Here is a 19,591-nt window from a genome sequence, read left to right on the forward strand (position 1 = left end):
AGCATCACAAAATGAGAGGTATTGGGTGGCACAAAGGTGCAGCTTCCCTGTCAAGGATAACTCCTTCCAGAAGCTAGAGTGTGGGACCACCACCAGGAAAGGGAAGATAACAAGGGAACACCTGGGGGAGAAGGAGTTTGGAAAGGGGTGGTGGTTTCATTGTCCAGATGAAGTCTCTCAGCCCAAAGATGGGGAGTCTCTTGGTCAGAGAACTATAAGAGGCCAGCAGCAGCTTAGAGACTTGTATAGTCCATGGTTTACCTTATCTATGGTCAGCAAATGTCGGGTGCATTTTCACAGGGGATGCACAGCAGGCAGGCTCTAAATGGTTAAAAATCTAACGTGAGCTATGTTTAAAACAATTCAGTATATAAAAATTTAAATTTGGCACTGGTGGGCTTTTGAGCTAATGGGCCTGGTCTCTTGTGAAGACATAAACAACAGGCCCAATATACAAGGACCATCTTGGACTCATTTATAAAACACTACTTGATCATTTCAACGGATTTTTTCCTTCATATTCACTGGTTATTTATTTTGCCTGCTCAAATCTGATGTTGCAACCCTCTGTTAGTATTTTATATAACATAAAACATAGAGGTGAAAACCCATAGCAATTTTCAACTCCAGAATTCCTATTTGACTCCATTTTATAATTTCTATCTCTTTATCAAAACTCTTGATTGGGTGAAGCATCATCTGCCTGCTTTCCTTTCATTCTTTGAGCATCATTGAGACAGTTGTGTAAAGCCTCTGTCTCGTCAAGTCCAATGTCTGTACTCCCTCAGGTACAGTATCTGTTAATTTTCTTTTTCTTCTCCCTGAGGATGGGTTGTACTTTCTTGTTTCTTTGCATGACTCAATTTTTTGTTGAATACCGGATACTTTGAATATTATAATGTGCCTGGAAATCAGATTCTCCTACCTTCCTGGGATTTGTTGTTGACACTTTATGTGGTCTGGGCTTAGTTGTTTATTTACTGATTTTCTGAACTCTTCCTGTAAAAGGTTTTGTCATGAATGCCACTGAGGTCTCTGTTCTATTAGCTTAATGGTCACCTTGTGATTTGAGAAGTATCTCCTTAAACACTGGAGCCAAAAAAACCAAAACCAAAACCAAACAAATAAAAAACCCACACACACAGAATACTCTGCCAGTCTTAGCAAATCTCCTCTGGGCTGGTGCTTTTCTGAAAGCTTCGCAAGGCACTTTACAACTGCCTTACCCTTCACTTGCTGCTTGCACCACTTACTCTCTTACCATCTTGCACCACTGTGCCATATTTGACACGATTTGTGAATACTGATACATTATTAACTAATGCCCACATGTTATTCAGATTTCCCTAGGTTCACCCTTACTGTTTCAGAATCCCATCCAGTAGACCACATCACGTTTATTCAGAATGGCTCCTAAAGCTTCTCTCGGCTGTGACGTTTCCTCAGACTTTTTTATTTGTGATGACTTTTGACAGTCTTCAAAAGAACCAGTCAGGTTTATCTGACATGAAAATGTTTGAAACACAGGCCTACTCGTTTTACTGGACTTCACTTTATTCGCTTCACAAATGCTGAGTTTTTCACTCAGCATTTGAAGGTTTATGGCAACGCTGTGCATCGATCAAGTCTACTGGTGCCATTTTTTCAACAGTGTCTTCTCACTTAATGTCTCTGTGTCACATTTTGGCAATTCTTGCAATATTTCAAACTTTTTCATTATTATTATATTGGTTATGGTGCTCTGTGATCAGTGACCTTGATGTTACTGCAGGACTCACTGAAGTCTCAGGTGATGTTTGGCATTCTTTAGCAATAAAGCATTTTTAACTAAGGTCTGTACATTGTTCAGACAGACATAATGCTACTGCACACTTAACAGGCTGCAGCATAGTGTAAACGGCACTTTTCTATGCGCTGGGAAACCAAAACTTCCATGTGACTTGCTTTAGTGCAATGTTCACTTTTTGCTCTTGTCTGGAGCTGGTCCCACAGTGTCTCCAAGGCAAGCCTGTATCATCTTAAACCATTTTTGAGAGGCGGTACTTCATGTAACGGCAATAAAACAAATGTCTATCACGACGAACGTGTGTGCACCTTACTTCTAGGTAGGCCTCTCACTGCTGTTTTCCATACAGGACATGAAAACCACCCTCTCTGTCACCTACCTCTGTGTCCCCAGATGGTGCATGGGAACCAGGTTTTTCTACGAAACCCTGGTGTATTCCATCACCTCACACAACGGTTATACACGGACAATACCTCCCAGATAAGAAAGCAGGTCCTCAAATCCTTTGAGAAGTTCCTCCATAAGACATGCGTTAAGACCTGGAGATTCCTAAGTTTAAATATATAAGATATTGAATGACATGCAGAACTGTCTCTAAAACTGGTTCTAGTGTTGCCAAATCAGAGAAAAAGCCATTCGCGTACGTGGGTCTCCCCTTATCCACTGCTCTGTGACCCTCCTCATCACAGTACCCAGAGCCCAGCCACAGTCCTCTGAGTAAATCAGCCATAACTGCAGGAAGGAGAACCATCAGCCGGTTTCTAGTCTTCTCCATATGGGAAGGCAACCTCTGGGTGATAACTGTGCTGTATTTAGAAGATTAATATCCCCACTACACTTAATATTCAAAGGTATCCCTCACTCAGTTTATTAGTTCCTGAAGACAAACTGTACAGCTGCCCTTTGGGGAAAACTAGCCCCGAGAAAGGTTAACCAACAGGTGATTCACGATCACATGCATATGGAAGCGTTCTGAAAAGCATCTTTGAATTGAATGAGAAGAACTATAGTTAAATTCAAGTTCCACTGCATTTAATAAAGAGACTATTCTTAGGGGTTTTCACATTTTAAAAGTTGTTTTAATTAAAATGTTAGAGATCAAATATGACTGAGATGAAAACAAAGTTACATTTCTTCCTGCAGCACCCAGGCAGTCAGAGCCCTCAGATTTTAGAACAGCAGGATTCTATGATAGGTGGACTTGTAGTCATATCTGGAATTCCAAGGAAAAACCAATGAGATTTTGAGTAGAAGGGTGAATTAAAATAATAAGCATTGCAGTATTGATGATACAGTAATTAATGAAAATATTAATTCATAGCAGAATATTTTAATGGTAAACATAAATTTCAATTTCATTAACATATTTATATAACCTATGCTTACTTATACTATTGATACTAAATTATGCAGTGACTAAAAGTAATGATACTTTAATATCAAATTATGAATACTGTTAATATATTCTAGTTTACATGACTAATATTATGTTAGAATTTGAAAGATATGTGATGTTGATAAAATTTTTAAAGACAGTTTTTTAGAGCAGTTTTAGGTTTACAACAAAATTGAGAAGGTACAAAGATCTCCCATTTCCCTCTGTCTCCACCCACGCATGGCCTCCTGCATTATCGACACTACTACCAGATGGTACATTTTTCACTAAGGATGAACCTACCCGGATGCATCATAATCACCCACTGTGCAGAGTTCACAGTTCACTCCGGGAGTTGTACATTCTGTGGGTTTGGACAAATGTACAATGACATTTATCATCATTATAATGTCATACAGAGTATTTTCACTGCCCTAAAAATCCTCTGTGCTGATTAACTTTTTAAAAAGTGTATATTTGCAAAAGAATGGGTTATCTGAAGTTATAGTTTAATGTCTTGTAATTTTTCACATAATGAAATGATTACCCCCTTATATTTATGAAGGATTCCCAGTATTGGTTAATGTTCTCATCTGTAATGTTAAGTGAGTCACACTCTGGCATACTTTAAATATATCATTTCCTGGTAAAGAGCGCTTTATTTGAACGTTCACATGACTATTAACTAGACTGCCTTAATCTACAATATCTGACAAGTGCTATAAAAATATTTGTTAATACTACTGATTTTAAATTTCATAATAGTTGGTTATATTTCAATGTACATTTTTCATTTTACATAATTTTTTTTATTTCAGTTATTTTGGAAGAGTTTCTTCTGTACATCGACAGTGCTGTAGTGTGTGAATGAGCCTAGCATGATATGTTGCTAGATGACAGACCCTAAGATAGAATGTAAAAGAGACATTATTTCAGTCTTTATATGCCTGGAACATAAGAATCCACATATTATCACAGGAATCAGCAATGTACATCATGCATAACTAAAAAGACACTTTAATTTTTCCACTCTGCTGATTCTCTAAAAAACAAGCTGTAGTAGATTTCTAAAATCAACTTCTGGGTATTCCCTGGTGGTCCAGTGGCTTTCACTGCCGTGGCCGGGGTTCAATCCTTGGTCGGGGAACTAAGGTCCCGCAAGCCATGCAGCATGGAAAAAATAAATGAATAAAAAATAAATAAATCAATTAACTTTTAATATATATTCCAAATGTGATAACCCAGATTTAATAGTGGCAATAACAAAACAGCATCATATTCCTGTACTATGTTAGAGGGATCATTCAAAAGTACTTAGTAATTACTCATATGGTTCCTTGTTATTCTTCTCCTTAATCAAATTAAAAAGCTAGAGAATGGGCTTCCCTGGTGGCGCAGTGGTTGAGAGTCCGCCTGCCGATGCAGGGGACGCGGGTTCATGCCCCGGTCCGGGAAGATCCCGCATGCCGCGGAGCGGCTGGGCCCGTGAGCCATGGCCGCTGAGCCTGCGCGTCCGGAGCCTGTGCTCCGCAACGGGAGAGGCCACAGCAGTGAGAGGCCCGCGTACCTGAGGATGAAGACAGTTCTTCATTACATTTATAGTGTGGGTTCTTTCACGTCAATTAGGGTTAGAGAACCATTTGAAGGCTTTTCCATTACACGCGGCTATTTTAAGGATAGGACGTATGCCTGGAATTCTGGCCGTATTCATTTCATATACAGGGTTCCTCTCTAGTGTGAACTCTCTTATGCTAAAGCCAGAGTTTTGACCAAAGTGTTCCTATGGTTTTTCCCCAGTGTGAATTCTCTTATGTTGACTAAAGGATGAAGGATGATAAAAAGCTTTTCCACATTTATTGTAAACATAGGAATTCTCTCCCATGTGACTTTTTTTGTGTGAATCTAAGTTAGCCTTTTGATTGAAGTGTTTCCCATATTCATGACACTTATAGGGCTTCTCTCCAGTGTGTGTTCTTCGGTGTATACAAAGCTGAGGGCTCCGATGGAATTCTTTGCCACACACATTACATTTGTAGGGTTTCTCTCCTGTGTGAATTCTTCCATGTGAGCAAACATTAGCCTTTTGGCTGAAGCATTTCCCACATGCGTTATGTTTATAGGGTTTTTCTCCAGTGTGTGTCCTTTTGTGTATAGAAAGCTGAGTGCTCTGGTGGAATTCTTTCCCACATTCATTACTTTATAGGTTTTTTTCCCAACGTGAGTTAGCACATGGTGCGTCACTGTGGATCTGTTAGTGAAAACTTCCCCATACTCATTATATCCACAGGCATCCTCTCCAGTGTGAAATCTCTGTGGTTGGAAGGAGATGAGAGGCTGTTAAAGAATTTCTCACAGACGTTCATTAATTCGTTTCTGTACACATGACTTCTACTTTTTTTTTTTTTTTTTTTTTTTTGCAGTACGCGGGCCTCTCACTGCTGTGGCCCCTCCTGTTGCAGAGCACAGGCTCCGGACGCGCAGGCTCAGTGGCCATGGCTCACGGGCCCAGCCGCTCCACGGCATGTGGGATCTTTCCGGACCGGGGCACGAACCTGTGTCCCCTGCATCGGCAGGCGGACTCTCAACCACTGCGCCACCAGGGAAGCCCCATGACTTCTACTTTGACCGTGATGTGAGTGTCTCCTGCTGAAATCTTCCCCATGTTATTTACATATGCATTGCGTGCTATCTTCCAAACACAAAGAGATTTCCTGTTTCATAACATTTCAACTGCAGGGCTATCAAACTTGTTAAAGATTTCACTAGTTTCAAAGACTTAAGTATGAGCCACGTTTAAGCAATTGTTCTTTTATAAGAACTCAGGTTATGGTTTTGAGCACACATTAATTTTTCCCTAAATTGAAACTACCCACAACCTCCTGCTGGGGCAGCATTTACATCCAACTCAAATAACCATCGTGTCCTGCATTCTAAAGCCTTTCAGTTCCCATGACTTTAATATGGAGGAAAGGGTTTACCCCCTTGAAACTCACCACTGACATGCAATTAGATGGGTCCTTTCTGCAGATATCTTGTACGAATATTATTTCTTCTCCCAAAAGGCCACTCTTCCTATCTAAAATACTGTTAAAAAATGCTAGTGTGGCATTGGAGAAAGAAACCTGCTGAAAGCATGCAAGGCCTGTGTGAGTATGTTTCAAATACTGACCCTGACACAGAGCAGGAATGTGAAAAGGAGGTAAAGTGAGTTGAAACACATTTCAGAAAACTGAAAATTAGGAAGTATTTTCAGGATTGAAATAAGAGAAAAAATAAAATCAATATCGGTAAAGAGAAGGAAAATTGTCTAAGGGAAGGGAACAGGACAAAGGACACTATGTGAAACTTTAACTCTAAGAGGACATGAACAGTCCCTTTCTGAGGCCAAAAGAAAGTGCAAAAGAGAGTATAGGCCCCAGTGGCCTCTACTGCTTTCCTAAAAACATAACTCGCTCAAGAAAATCTTCAGTGAGGACTTCCCTGGTGGCACAGTGGTTAAGAATCCACCTGCCAATGCGGGAGACACGGGTTCGAGCCCTGGTCTGGGAAGATCCCACATGCCATGGAGCAATGAAGCCTGTGCACCACAACTACTGAGTCTGTGCTCTAGAGCCCGTGAGCCACAACCACTGAGCCCGTGTGCCACAACTACTGAAGCCTGTGCACCTAGAGCCCGTGCTCTGCAACAAGAGAAGCCACCGCAATGAGAAGCCCATGCACCGCAACGAAGAGTAGTCCCCGCTCACCTCAACTAGAGAAAGCCCACGCACAGCAACGAAGACCCAACGCAGCCAAAAAAAATGAATGAATGAATAAATAAATATTAAAAAAAGAAACAAAATCTGCAGCGGCCATTTCCCAGCTTCTGCTCTCCCAATATCAGGATCTTCCTCGTGCTGAGCACACGTGAGCCTGGAGCTCACCTGGACTCAGGCACTGGTGAACTCCTTTTCCTTCCTTCCTCAGCTCCACTCCCTGCTCCAACTGGGAAGTCACGTCTGACTTGCGGAGTTGATACCCTGTTTGTGTGTGTGTGTGGGGTGGGGGAAGGATACATTGGTTTTGCATTTTCTGCTGAGAACCATGCACGTCCTTTAATTTGAGGGCAGGACACCAAGGAGGGACAAGGTGAACACTGGAGGACAGCCCAGGGAAGAGCACCCCCAACGCTGAAACACTGCCACTGTGACAACACAGGGAGCTCTTCTCGTTGCTGCTGTGCAGGCCCAAGGTCAAAGCCAGAGTGAAGAATCCTCAGCGTTTTCAATGGAGAAATTAAATGTTCCCACAGCAGGATGAACTTTTTACATTTTAAAAAAGAATCCGAAACACAGAAGCTCCACCAGAACAATCTAATTTCTCTTTGGAAATAGATCACTGGTATCATTTTCAAGAATGAATTTTTAACCATCAGGTGAGTATACAGAGCAGGACAGTTATTTAGTAAAAATTTATTACTTTTATTCACTTAAAAATACTCATTGAATTCCTGATTGTTAAAGATAAAGAAGAGAGAAAGGGAAGAGTGGTCAGGAGAACTGTATTCTTTTGGGCTGACAAAACAGGTGTAAGTAAATAAATAAATGAATTAACTTCAAGTAGTTTTAAGAACCATGAAAGAATGTGAATGAGGGTTGAGAAGGGAGGGGGATATGTGGAAGCTGTTCTGGATACTTGTTAAAAATATATCAGTGTTGACCAACTCACCCACAGACAGCAGTTGACTGATGTTCTCCAGCGTCACATCTCTGAACAGGTTTCTCTGGGATGTGTCCAGTAGGGCCCACTCTTCCTGGGTGAAGTCCACAGCTATATCCTTGAAGGTCACTAATTCCTAAAACATCATGGACATTTTGTGCACCCAGGGCCTTCCCTACAAAGGGCCACGGGAAGATACTGGACACGGCAGTGCTGTGGCTGAGTTGCTGTATAAGAGAAAGCCCAACCCTGTTTGGGGTTCCAGTCAAATGTTTATGGTGACATGTCGTGTGTCTTTCACACAGACAGAAATATCCACCCACTTTGAAAACATAACATCATTATAAACATGAGTGAGATAACTGTGGTGGAAATAGCCTGGGCACAGATAATGGCCAAATTCTGCAGGACTGAACGTCCTCCTAGAGAATGAGGATAATCAGGGGTGGCCTCTCTCATCTCTACACAACTCACACGTTCACGACACAGAATAAGTCGTACAGTTCAGAAGCAAACCCCAAGGGGCCCTGAGACTGCTGTACAGAAGGAGTGTCCTGGCCTGACCCTCCTGTGGTGAGGCTTTGCGTTTCCATTTTCTCTGGGACCTTCAAGCAGGGGTTATCGTTACTCTTCCCGTTATCACAGCCCTGTCTATATGCTGACGGGACATAGAGGCCCCTCAGCTGAACTTGATCTTTCCAGTCCTTCAAAAACTGCTACAAGACCCTAGGTTTATTCTGTTACAATCCTTCTTTGCAATGCACAGCCCGAATTAAGAAAACGATTCCAGACATTTCTTTCTGTTTTCAAATTTGAACAAAGTTTAATTACAAAGAAGGGAACTGGGGTTTGGGGAGCAAGAGGGGTAAGGAGAATTGTTTTCTTTTTTCAAGTTATTTAAATGTTCAAGTGTGTTCTATAAACACTTGAATAAATTTAAAATTGGCAAAAATAAATCAATTATTCCTCATTGCTCTCCTCCCCGCTACCCCAATCTCAATGCTGCACAGCCCTCCTCTGCAGCATCTGAACCACTGGATGGACTGAACTCACCTGAAGAAACATCTGTCTCCCTGTAGGACTATAAACGTTTGCTCTTACTCATTTCCATCACCTGCATCCACCACATGCCTAAGCCCAAAGCGGACACTAACATGGGATAAATTAGCAGAAACAACTTTTCACCTTTTCTTCAAGGACATGATTAAGGGGGTGGGGAATGGAATAAAGTAGTGTAAATATTGGGTAGGGGATTATTTCTTGATCGGTCCCTGACCTGCCGTAAGCCTCCCAGAGTCCTGAGGAAATATGACAGACAGTAATTTAATTTCACGGGGGCACAGAGGAGATCCAGGCCAGGAGGGGAAACGCCCTCCTCCCCTGAAAAAACAGGTATCAATTCACAAGAAAGAGCAAGTCCTACTCACCTGGGGTTGCATTGTCTGGAACTCAGTCGCCCTGTCTTCCTGTGTATTCTCACCAAAGGACAGTTCAAAAACGAAGCAGACAAAGCTGAGGAAAGAGAAAGAAGCCATGAGAATCCAGTCTTTTCTAACATTCCCAGGCATGCCCACCATCTTGAATCTGCAAACCTTCACATGGTAGTGACCCCTCACCACAGTCCAACCCACACGTGTCTGCAGCAGGGACAAGGACAAATGGGGAGGGGGCTCTCCTCTCCAAGGGTCAACTATAAGTCTTGGGCTCTTGAGGCTCATACTGCAGATATTAACATCCTCACTACATAGATAACAAAACACAAGTATGGGGCTTTACAGTTTAATTAGACGTGGCGTTCCGATGTATTATTTAATTCCATCCCTGGCACCAAATCCTAAGAGAACCTGACTTCTGCCATATGGAGATTCTCGCATCCATAACCCAGGACGCCATTCCAGAGTTGCTGATTTTATAAATCTTGGTGAGGTCCACTAGCGTTGGTTTGCACCACCCGTCTCAGCTCAGTGTCTCGTACTCTCGCTCAAGATAACTTGCCTTTAGTCATCTGGCTCCTCCACACGTGGAATTCAGGCAATGTCAGTGTCTCAACCCTAGCTGTATCCTTCAGGGCCTTGGCTATGTGACCAAGCAAGTCTGGAATCTCTTTCATGCTGAGCAGAAACAATTCAGAGACCAATCCCTTGCTCAAGTGCTCAATGACTGTCATCGTGCAAGTCTAGCACATACAACCCCTTGCACAGAAACAAGCAGGAGTACAAATGTCATAATGCTACAGTTATGCTGCACAAGCCCCATAAGGCAGACAGGCTCATAAAATATAGTGAAGGGGTTTTGTTCTGGAGGAAATTTATTCACTGGGATATCTCAGTGAAATGGTGTCTGGAGTTCCAGTTATTTTTATGAACAAGATTATCCCTTCATTTTATAATTTAAGGATATGAAAGAATCTTGTCAACTCTCAAGTACTACCTCAAACAAAGTTTACAATTAAATATATTACATCACCAAATACTGATACTGTGTCAACAGAATATGATTAAAACCCTTTGATGCTGAGGACCTGGAAACAGAAAAAAAAAATCTGCTGGTATTAAGTGAGACTCTGAGTGGAATTCACATGTATTTGCTTACATACATATGTTGTTGCATTTAATACAAAAACCCTGCCTTTATGGATTATCACACATTTTTCTTTTTTTAAATAAATTTATTTATTTATTTATTTTTGGCTGAGTTGGGTCTTTGTTGCTGTGCGCGGGCTTTCTCTAGTTGAGGCGAGCAGGCACTACGCTTCCTTGCTCCGTGGCATGTGGGATCTTCCCGGACCAGGGCTCGAACCCGTGTCCCCGGCGTTGGCAGGTGGATTTTTTTTTTGCGGTACGCGGGCCTCTCACTGTTGTGGCCTCTCCCATTGCGGAGCACAGGCTCTGGATGCGCAGGCTCAGCGGCCATGGCTCACGGGCCCAGCCGCCCCACGGCATGTGGGATCTTCCCGGACCCGGGCGTGAACCCATGTCCCCGGCGTTGGCAGGCGGATTCTTAACCACTGCGCCACCAGGGAAGCCCTAGTCACACATTTAACAACTGTTGTGTGCTAGGTTCAGGAAGCTTTATTTACATGACAAAATTGCGTGGCTAGAAATCGACAGAATAAGAATTTTAAATGAGCTCTGCCCATCTCTGAATATCAAATAACTAAATATTCTAATCTTGTGGGTAGACACCAAAACCAGGTTTTACCTGTATATGTCACCAGTTAGATCCATGACCAGAGACCTCTCCCTCACAAACCTCCTCCTTTCAGCCTGTTCCTACAAATACCGCCCATGCCCAGGTTCTCCTACTACATGGGAACCTCCAGTTCACTGACCTCAATTTCCCAACTCAGCCCTCACCTCTCCTCATTTTTACTGACCAGTGTAACACACAATTACTCATTTCAGCATATACACACCAAGACCAACAAGTCTAATGCCCCTTAGTCCTTCCCCATATCCGCTGACTGAGTCGCCAGTCCCAGGTGACCCCAAATATCTCCTCTTCCCATGGCTGCATCTGTCACAGTTCAGGTTTAGGTACTGATCTGGTCTAATTACAGTGTCATATATCTCCCAAAGGCTTTTTCTAAATCTCTGGCATCTTACTATGGCTTACTAATCACTCTGCCATGCTTCATTAATATGTCAGTATTCTCTGTACCTTTCAAATCTCACAAATTCTCTTTTCCTCTTTTCAAAAATGGCTTCACTTCCTACTGCAGAGATGAATTAGATAATTTGAAGAAACAGTTCTGCTCACTGGCATGAAATCTATACTTATTCCTGAATTCCAACTCACCAGTGTGTCTGCTCATGTAAACACTGAAAAGTCATCTCTATTCCTAACTAAATCCAACCTCTCCAGTTGTACCCCTTTTTCACCTATTGCCTCAAATATTTCATATTATAGATTAGAAACTGAACTTACTGTACCACCAACCTCTTCATCACTTCCCCATCCATCTCCTTAAACTCATTTAGTCTCTACACTCTTGAAATAAAAACCAGCTCTAAGCCAATTTACATCTTGTCCCTGCCACGTGACCTTTCCCCTTCAAAATAAAACTGAAAAACAGTACACACTTGGTCACAGTTTCCTCACACTCCCTCACTTGTAAAAATCATTAATGATCTCGTTAATAAATTTTGATAAGATCACAGTTATTCCCCCATAATTAAATGCAATGAGTGTTTCTCAACCTTCTACTTGGAACCAAAGCATGATCTCCTTTTGGGAACTTTCTCTCTCCTAGGATTATCTGACGGCTCAAATTCCTGTCTTTAAAATATTCTAGGGCTTCCCTGGTGGCGCAGTGGTTGAGAGTCCGCCTGCCGATGCAGGGGACACGGGTTCGTGCCCCGGTCCGGGAAGATCTCACATGCCGCGGAGCGGCTGGGCCCGTGAGCCATGGCCGCTGAGCCTGCGCGTCCGGAGCCTGTGCTCCACAACGGGAGAGGCCATGGCAGTGAGAGGCCCGCATACCAAAAAAAAAAAAAAGTAAAACAAAAAGTGATCATCTTTATATAGCCCCTCTGAGCTTTTAGCTTGCCTCCTGTTGCCTGATTTGAACTTGTTAAAAAACATTTCAGATAAAAACACACTGGCGACACTGCCAAGAAGCAAACATACTGGGGGTTATGGAGAGTTCATGTGTTAATACAAATTAAGAAAAGCCAACCAGTTTGCATCTCTCCAAGAGTATTTAGCTATATCCTAAGTATGTAAATCACTACTACAAAGTTTAAAAATATTAGGACCTTTCAGAATAACTGAGCCACAACTTATAAGTGATTTGAGTATAAATAAAATGTGTTTTAACTAATTTTTTAATGCAGGGGACACGGGTTCGAGCCCCGGTCCGGGAAGATCCCACATGCCACGGAGCAAAGAAGCCCGTGCACACCTACTGAGCCTGAGCTCTAGAGCCCGCAAGCCACAACTACTGAGCCCGCGAGCCACAACTACTGAAGCCCTTGCGCCTAGAGCCCATGCTCCGCAACAAGAGAAGCCACCGCAATGAGAAGACCATGCACAGTAACGAAGAGTAGCCCCCGCTCACCACAACTAGAGAAAAGCCCACGTGCAGCAACGAAGACCCAATGCAGCCAGAAACAATAAATAAAATAAAATAATAAAATTTATAAATAAATAAATAAAACTTAGAATTCAGATGTCTCAGGCTACTGGTGCAAGAAAGAAGAATATAAGATTCTGAAAAGCCATTTAAAAACAATCTACTGTCATTTTGAGTATAAGCTATTGTTTGAAAATCAATATTTTCCCTCCATGTCTTTTTATGACAATTTTATAAATTTGGGAGTGTCCTCGGTTTATTTCAACAATTCCTGTCACACTGAGGCCCTGCAGAAGACCTGTCATAAGATGAAATTAATTCAAAAGTATCTAGGGCTGTCATTGGGTCACACACAAAAAGTTAATCATGGTAATAATTCAACTTGAAAACGAGATACACTGAGAAGCATTATTTTAAATATATGAGAGAGAAGGCAACTTCCTTTAAAGCCTGCCAAGTGAAATCATAAATTCTGATTTGGATGTGAATAAAATATCAACATTTAAACATGGTTGGGAGTTTTAATTACACCTACTCTTCAATTCTTCAATGTTTTTTCAACTACTTTCACTTTATAGAAAAACTACCCTCTAGAAAGTAATAGACACGTGTAGCGTTGCAAACACTACTTCCCTTTCCTCTGGGGACCGGGTGCGAGTTGACCAGGCCCTTCCCGTGTCCCCAGGTCACTCAACCAAACACCCCGGCTCGTCGTGGTGCTTCCACCAGCGTCCACACGGGTCCCTTCCTCCAAATCTGTAGCAGAATTTCCCCTCAGAAATGATCTTGAACCCGTAAAAAATATGACAGCGTGCTGTGATTTTCACCCCGAACCCCTCACTGAACGCATACTTCTGTAAAATAAGTCTTGCTAAATCACTGCACAAGACAGGGAAGAATGAAACACTTGGAAAAGCCCACAAAATGGAAAGCACTTTCCCACTCTTTGAGATAAATATGTACCTCCGGGTAGGGTCTGTCCTGAGGAAACTAACCGCCAACTGTCGGGGGCAGGCGGCGTCCTCGAGGTCGGCGGGCAGAAAGCGCATGCGCCCTATGTGCGTCACGCCACATGACGCTCCTGCGCCCTCTGCCGGCGGCCGGGCGCGGTACAGTCCTATGTTAGGGAACCTTGCCGGTTGGGACCCATTCGGGCTACACAAAAGCCCTCTCTAGTGGCACCCCTGGAAGAAAAGGAGCCCCAGACAGAAGATCCAAATACTTTCGAGGGGCACATTGTATGTGCAACCCACTTCATCCGCCAATCAGCCCCCCACATCCGTCGGAATCTTCTGAAGCTTGCCATGGGCCTCCAAACCCCTCTTAACCTTATTGACAAGATTTCAGCGTCTTTAACAATAGAGACCAGGCTGAAGAGGAAAAGAAGGAACAGTGTGACTTAAGGAAGGGACGACGGCAAGCCAGGCTTTGGGCAGCTGTGATGACAAGACCTAACCCACCTCCTGGTCACCCCAAAAGGACTCCCAGAAGACCTCCGCCAGGGAAGGGAGCCTGTTCAGCTGTGGGAGTCCCAAACACTGGAACGAGGACTGCTCAGGAAACAGGTCCCCGCCTAAACCCCAAATGCCATGCCCACTCTGCAAGAAGATGGGCCCCTGGAAGAGGGACTGCCCCCAGCTCCGAAGGGAGCAAGGAAATTCCTCCCTGTCAGTCATGGCAGTGGCTGATTGACAGGACCTGGGACCTCCCAAGGCTCGCGAGAAGGCAGCCATCATCACGCGGGAGGAACCGCGGGTGACCACTGACATGGCAGGTGAGCTTGTCCAATTTCTAGTGGACACAGGAGCTACTAACTCTGTCCTGACTTCTCACGCTGGGCCCCTTGCCCCTGTAATCTGCTCTATTGTTGGGGTCAAAGGAAAGCCAAAACTAAAACCCCTCTAACTTGCACCTGGGGAAAAAGCCTTATAACTCCCAAGTTTCTTGTCATGCCTGAATGCCCCAGCTCGTTATTGGGAAGGGGTTTTCTCTCAGCCTGTGGTCAACTCTTAGTCTCTGAAAACCAAAGCCAAGGAATGGTTTTGGCTGGACTATGTATTACACAAGACATGGACAGCCCAACCCAAAATATTCCTCCCCAAATTAAAAAACTTATAGATCCGCAGGTCTGGGATCAGGGAATCCCAGAGAAAGCAAAGTTTGTCACTCCTATAAAAATCACCTTAAAGGAAACTAGTAACTTCCCTTCCAGGTGCCAATACCCTATAAAACCAGAGGCTCAACAAGGCCTCCAACCCCTAATCTCAAAATTCGTTAAATACAGGCTTTTGGTGCCATGCCAATCTCCCTGTAATACTCCAGCCCTACCTGGTCTTTTCCAGGAACCCTTATCTCCATCATCCTTTTAAAATGCAATTTCAGACTTTCCTGGTAGCACAGTGGTTAAGAATCTGCCTGCCAATGCAGGGGACATGGGTTCGAGCCCTGGTCCGGGAAGATCCCACACGGAGCAACTAAGCCCATGCACCACAACTACTGAGACTGCGTCCTGCAACTACTGAAGCCCATGTGCCTAGAGCCCGTGCTCCGCAACAAGAGAAGCCACCGCAATGAGAAGCCTGCGCACCGCAATGAAGAGTAGCCCCTGCTCTCTGTAACTAGAGAAAGCCCTCGAGCAGCAACAGACCCAACTCAGCCAAAACAATTTTTTAAATAAAATAAAATGCAAATTTCAAAGAGGGTAAGGCAATTTAGAACTTAACTTGTGAAGGATAAAGGACACTTAGAAATCCTAAGTGTCTTCTGTAAACATTAGTAAGAAGGGTTTAGCCATCTAGACAGGTGACGTTGATTTTTCCATCTGCCAGAAGCCCAGTTTGAATCCAACCCCTTGAAACTGATGGGTTTTACGTTGTACCTGACAGAGCTGAAATTTTGAAATGGGATCTATGAAGTCTCTGTCTGTGTGTTCGTATGCATCTATGTGTGTTGTAGGAGCGTGGTATTGCCAAAATTAATTCGTAAAAGAGCTCTATTTAATTGGCTTAAAGGAAATTAAGTACTTATAGCTTATATAAATACTCAGAAATATGATCTGGCCGGAATGAATTTCAGGTTTATGTCACCTGGAAAATATTCAACACTAAATTAATATCTGGCATTGAAGATGGCTTAAGCTTGTTGGTGTAGTGAATATAGACATGTCTTTCGAGTCATCCATGTTAAGTATAATATTTCTGTTGTACCTAGGTTTACTAGAGGTGAAATAAGACCTCATCCTATCAGCTAAAATTTGTCAACAAGAAAAGTAACTCGATGTGAAAAAAACTTTTAAGGAAAGTAAGGTGTGTGTTTTTAGTAAAGAAGGTATGAGGAATGGAACTGCATTTTATTAAGGGAAAAGAAAGTAAGTCTGGATGGTTTTGGATGGACAAAAATAATGCGGTGGTTGTAAGGCCAACTGGCCCGAGGCAGGGGAACGCAATCAGATTCACAGGTTGCATCAGACCGAAACTCTCCGGACCACCCAGTTCCAGAAACTGACCTGGGGACCTCCCTCCCGGCCCAGCCTTCCCGCCTTTCGAGGGGTGGGACTAGCGGTCCCAAGTCTGATGTAACCGGCACCACGATACCCGAAGAGACCACCAGATAAGGAATACCCTGCGCCCTCCCAGATTCACCACGCCCCTTTCCCTTCTTCCCCTATAAAATCTTGCCCAACCCGCGCCCGGGTGCGACTTCTCTGGCCCCTTTCTCTCGGACCAGTGAACCTCGCCCGGGAGCGCCCCCTAATAAAGCTCACTTGAAACTTTCCTCTGTTTTGCGGTGCCGTTTGTTAGGATCCGACCTTACAGTGGATACAGAAAGTGATGGAAGTTTTGTGGAAAGTGAACCCTGAGAAAAGAGTTTTGTGCATGGTCAGGATTGAGTAGGTTTAGAATACATTTAATTGAGTAAATGAATTTTAAATGTAAGCTGGTGCAAAACCTGAATTTGGCCTTTCTCTCTGTTAAAAGGACACATTTTCTTAAAATGTTAAACTGCCTTTGGTAACAGGTTTTAAGTTCTTTACCTTTTAAGTGATCTGTTATGTATTTGCCTTTAAAATCTTTTATTGTGGGGCTTCCCTGGTGGTGCTGTGGTTAAGAAGCCACCTGCCAATGCAGGGAACATGGGTTTGAGCCCTGGTCCGGGAGGACCCCAACGCAGCCAAAAATAAAATTAATTAAACAAAACAAAACAAAACAGAAAAAACCAACAACAAAAAAACTAACCATGCCATGTTTCAAAGTCTCTTGCCTTCGGTGGCCCACACTCTGTCTGTGGAGTGTGTTTCTCTCTAAATAAATCTGATTCTTACCTATCACTTCATCTCCAAATTCTTTCATGACAAAGAAAGAACCTGAAATTCACTGGGAACACTAGGGGCAGTGAAAGTATTATACGCAATAATGATGACTCTAAAGACAGGTCTATATTAATTAGATCAACAAGCTTAAGCCACCTTTAATACCAGATATCAGTTTGATGCTGAATATTTTCTAAGTTACATGAGCCCAAAATTCATCCTGGCCAGTTGTGTATTCCTGAGTATATAAGCACTTAGTTTTGTTTTTCTTTTTTAGTCAATTAAGTAGAACTTTTTTACGAATTAATTTTGGTAATACCATACATCTACAACACACATAGACACATACAAAAGACACATACAAACACACAAACAGACCTCATAGTTCTCATTTCAAAATTTCAGCCCTGACTCAGGTACAGCAACGTAAAACCCATCAGTTTACAAAAGAGGTTGGATTAAAATTGGGTTTCTGGCAGGCGGAACAAATCAAGCTCACTTGTCTAGACGCTAAATCTTTTTACTAATATTTACAGAAAAGACACTTAGGATTCCTATTTATACCTTGCCCTCTTTTAAAAGGATGGCAGAGGGCTTCCCTGGTGGCGCAGTGGTTGAGAGCCCGCCTGCCGATGCAGGGGACACGGGTTCATGCCCCGGTCCGGGAGGATCCCACGTGCCGCGGAGCGGCTGGGCCCGTGAGCCGTGGCCGCTGAGCCTGCGTATCCGGAGCCTGTGCTCCGCAACGGGAGAGGCCACAACAGTGAGAGGCCCGCGAACCGCAAAAAAAAAAAAAAAAAAAAGGATGGCAGAGATAAGGGTTCCTGACAAGACCAGATAGGACATTTGCATCTCAAAGATACAGGCAAGTTTCTCCTAGGATGACTTTGTAAAATAAGTAAGGAAAGTCTGGGGAGTGGTGAAAGGATTGGTGGGCTCTGGATTATTTTTGGAGCCACACCTCTGGTCCTGTAAAGACTAGATTTGTAAAACAAGGACAGTTTTTTTCTTTTTTTCTAAGAATTGGGTGGCTACCTCAATGACATGGGAGGACTGACATACCCATTTACCTATGCTGGGATGTTTTACTTTTAGCTGCTGTGATTCTTCTGCAATCAGATGCAGATAAAAGCATCTCTTAAGTCTAGGACTGAGAACCAGCAGTATTCTCCCGGAATAGTTGTGAGCAGAGTGTATGGATTAGTTTAGGCACCACAGGGTGTAAGTCTTGGATACTTCATTAATAGCTCTCAAATCTTGGACAAAGCAATACTCTGCTGCGTTAGGCCTTTTGACTGGGAGGATAGGGGTGTTATATGGGGACCTGCCAGGTTTAATCCGTCCTGCTTTCGAAAACTTTTCCAGAATTGGCTGAATTCCCTTTGGGGCCTCTTGTCTCAGTATATTATTTTAGATTAGGTGTCCCAGCATCCCTTTTGCAAAGGGGATCTCATCCCAAAGAGGGGATTGGACACTCTGGCATATATAAGAAGCTATGTTTCAGGGTGAGGTCCCCTAGTTGGCATTCTAGAGGTTGTAAGAACAAACAGTTTTGTACTTCTCCAGGAACTCCCATGACCACGATAGACTGAGGTGTGTTCTGTGCAACCTTAGTATTTACCACAGAGCATGTGGCACCCGTATCTGCTAGAAAGTCAATCAACTTGCTCCCCACTTGTCAAAGTTACCCGGGCCTCCAGTGGAGAAATTAGAATCGGATGCCTCAAGTCCAAGGGAGTCCCCCGGCCTCTTCATTCATTATCAGAGTGTTCCTCTCTTTCCACCATATGAGAGGCTCCTGTCTCCTTTTTATGATTCTCCTTCTTATTCTTTAGTCCAGGGCAATCTTTTTTCCAATGCCCTTCCTCCTTGAAGTAAGCACATTTTCCCCTCCCCAATGGTTGCGTACCGTCCTTTAGGTTACTCGCCTTCCAGGAATTCAGTGCTGCCAGAAAAGCTGCCTCTTCCAGTTTGCATCTTCTTGCTTCTGTCGTCATTCCCTGGTGCTGAATCCTTTAAAAGCAACATCTACTGATTGAGAAGGGTTCATTCCACATACACCATCTAACTTCTGTAATTTTCTTATATGTGGGGCGCGTTGCCCGATGAAGGCGCATCCTTACGTTCTCAGGGTCTGTATCTGTGTAGTGCCTATAACCTTGATAAATCTTTTCTAGAAACTCCGATGGATCCTCATTTGGTTTTTGTTTTATCTCCTGACTTTTGTTAAAGCTCTTTTGTCTAGGTCTGCCCTTGGGTTTCCTTTCAACCGCTGCACCATAAGGGGGCAGCCCTCTGACTCCTTTCCTCCTGATGCAATAGCATAAATGCTTCTACATATGGAATCTC

The sequence above is a fragment of the Mesoplodon bidens genome (assembly GCF_964165515.1).
Source record: "Mesoplodon bidens genome assembly, chromosome: 20".
Classification (NCBI taxonomy): Eukaryota; Metazoa; Chordata; class Mammalia; order Artiodactyla; family Ziphiidae; genus Mesoplodon; species Mesoplodon bidens.